The sequence below is a fragment of the Rhinichthys klamathensis genome, unplaced genomic scaffold, assembly GCF_029890125.1.
Source record: "Rhinichthys klamathensis goyatoka isolate OS25496 unplaced genomic scaffold, OSU_Roscu_1.1 h1tg000176l_1, whole genome shotgun sequence".
NCBI classification, from domain to species: Eukaryota; Metazoa; Chordata; class Actinopteri; order Cypriniformes; family Leuciscidae; genus Rhinichthys; species Rhinichthys klamathensis.
The window spans coordinates 3,862,501-3,865,000 of record NW_026606705.1 but is presented as its reverse complement, the minus strand read 5'-3'; the positions used below and the strand labels follow the sequence as shown (position 1 = coordinate 3,865,000).

At 51.3% G+C, this 2,500-nt stretch overlaps 1 protein-coding gene and 6 non-coding genes across 7 annotated transcripts in view; all 7 read left to right on the top strand.

The window, feature by feature from the left end:
- Positions 1-2,500, top strand: part of LOC130092588 (uncharacterized) — a 309,454-nt gene that overhangs the window by 186,492 nt on the left and 120,462 nt on the right. The gene's annotated exons all lie outside the window — the stretch shown is intronic.
- On the top strand, positions 193-264 carry trnaq-cug (transfer RNA glutamine (anticodon CUG)). The gene has a single exon. It is a non-coding gene; the product is annotated as a tRNA-Gln (tRNA).
- On the top strand, positions 847-918 carry trnap-agg (transfer RNA proline (anticodon AGG)). The gene has a single exon. It is a non-coding gene; the product is annotated as a tRNA-Pro (tRNA).
- trnai-aau (transfer RNA isoleucine (anticodon AAU)) lies at positions 1,007-1,080 on the top strand. Its single transcript has one exon. It is a non-coding gene; the product is annotated as a tRNA-Ile (tRNA).
- trnaf-gaa (transfer RNA phenylalanine (anticodon GAA)) lies at positions 1,179-1,251 on the top strand. The gene has a single exon. It is a non-coding gene; the product is annotated as a tRNA-Phe (tRNA).
- On the top strand, positions 1,377-1,448 carry trnaq-uug (transfer RNA glutamine (anticodon UUG)). The gene has a single exon. It is a non-coding gene; the product is annotated as a tRNA-Gln (tRNA).
- On the top strand, positions 1,657-1,728 carry trnaq-cug (transfer RNA glutamine (anticodon CUG)). Its single transcript has one exon. It is a non-coding gene; the product is annotated as a tRNA-Gln (tRNA).

Here is a 2,500-nt window from a genome sequence, read left to right as displayed (position 1 = left end):
GGAAGGGCGGGAAAAAACAGAGCTGATGCGCAACTGCTGATGTGGCGGTGAAACTGGCACTCTAAAAGCCAGTCGAGATCGGGGAAACATGGGCTTAAAAAGAAAAGGCTTCACGTGCTCTTTGCTGTCGCGCTTCTGGGCTGAATGACTAAACACCTCTGCTGCTCGGTGGGAAAAGGCTACCCACGCCAAGGTTCCATGGTGTAATGGTTAGCACTCTGGACTCTGAATCCAGCGATTCGAGTTCAAATCTCGGTGGGACCTGCTTTTGCCAGGAATGTGCGCAGGACCTCGTCCGAAAAAAACTTTTCTGATTCCACCTAGCCTCATCGCTATCTGCCTCTCAGACGACCAGAGACCAGCGTGTGGTGGTTCCATGGTGCAATGGTTAGCACTCTGGGCTTTGAATCCAGCGATCCAAGTTCAAATCTCGGTGGAAACTTTTTAACTTGTTTTGCGGAAGGGCGGGAAAAAACAGAGCTGATGCGCAACTGCTGATGTGGCGGTGAAACTGAACATCCCTTTGAAGTGAGCGTAAAAGGGCAGTACACCGCGTGGAGAATGCAGGCATCGATCCCGCTAGCTCTCGCATGCTAAGCGAGCGCTCTACCATTTGAGCTAATTCCCCTCGACGATGTGGTGAGAAGGTGTCCATCCCACAGCATGTGTGAAAGTGCTGCAGCGTGGTTTCCAATGCCCACAAAGCAAAGAGACCGTATTTCCTCTGTGTCGGCAACTTTGCACTGGCTACCGTTTAGTTGTACATTTAATTAAACCTTTGTGCTTTAAGCCTTGCAAACGGAAATGTTTGCGGCCAGGCAGCAGCAGGAAGGATGTGTGTGTGTTGGCTCGTTGGTCTAGGGGTATGATTCTCGCTTAGGGTGCGAGAGGTCCCGGGTTCAAATCCCGGACGAGCCCGTTCTCAGGCTTTGCTTTTAATCTCTTCAAGCTGACTAGGGCAACTAGGATATTCCTGGGAAATTGGGGATAAAAGGAGTCAGATCGGGGCCGGTTAGCTCAGTTGGTTAGAGCGTGGTGCTAATAACGCCAAGGTCGTGGGTTCGATCCCCGTACTGGCCACACTTTTGCTCTCTGGGACCCTCAGCTCTGCTCACCTCGAAAGTGACGGGCGGTCTCCCAGAAATCCCTGCTGGACAAACCATTTGCCAGTAGACCTGGCCGAAATAGCTCAGTTGGGAGAGCGTTAGACTGAAGATCTAAAGGTCCCTGGTTCGATCCCGGGTTTCGGCAGAGCAACCTGGTTCCTGTGTTTTTGGTCGAGGGTCTCCAGTGAGCAAACGTCATCTCCTGTTAACCTGATTCCACCTAGCCTCATCACTATCTGCCTCTCAGACGGCCAGAGACCAGCGTGTGGTGGTTCCATGGTGTAATGGTTAGCACTCTGGGCTTTGAATCCAGCGATCCGAGTTCAAATCTCGGTGGAACCTTTTTAGCTTGTTTTGCGGAAGGGCGGGAAAAAACAGAGCTGATGCGCAACTGCTGATGTGGCGGTGAAACTGGCACTCTAAAAGCCAGTCGAGATCGGGGAAACATGGGCTTAAAAAGAAAAGGCTTCACGTGCTCTTTGCTGTCGCGCTTCTGGGCTGAATGACTAAACACCTCTGCTGCTCGGTGGGAAAAGGCTACCCACGCCAAGGTTCCATGGTGTAATGGTTAGCACTCTGGACTCTGAATCCAGCGATTCGAGTTCAAATCTCGGTGGGACCTGCTTTTGCCAGGAATGTGCGCAGGACCTCGTCCGAAAAAAACTTTTCTGATTCCACCTAGCCTCATCGCTATCTGCCTCTCAGACGACCAGAGACCAGCGTGTGGTGGTTCCATGGTGCAATGGTTAGCACTCTGGGCTTTGAATCCAGCGATCCAAGTTCAAATCTCGGTGGAAACTTTTTAACTTGTTTTGCGGAAGGGCGGGAAAAAACAGAGCTGATGCGCAACTGCTGATGTGGCGGTGAAACTGAACATCCCTTTGAAGTGAGCGTAAAAGGGCAGTACACCGCGTGGAGAATGCAGGCATCGATCCCGCTAGCTCTCGCATGCTAAGCGAGCGCTCTACCATTTGAGCTAATTCCCCTCGACGATGTGGTGAGAAGGTGTCCATCCCACAGCATGTGTGAAAGTGCTGCAGCGTGGTTTCCAATGCCCACAAAGCAAAGAGACCGTATTTCCTCTGTGTCGGCAACTTTGCACTGGCTACCGTTTAGTTGTACATTTAATTAAACCTTTGTGCTTTAAGCCTTGCAAACGGAAATGTTTGCGGCCAGGCAGCAGCAGGAAGGATGTGTGTGTGTTGGCTCGTTGGTCTAGGGGTATGATTGCTCAGTTGCCTCGTGTGCAAAGAAGACAGCGGGTAATATGTGAGAGTTTACATCAGCTCAAGTTTGCTGTGGCGCGTGCATGGAATGTTCATGTTTTGTTCCGGGTGGTGGAGGCCTGTGTTCCAGAGAGGTCCTGCTCAAAACTCCTTTTAAAACACCATCGA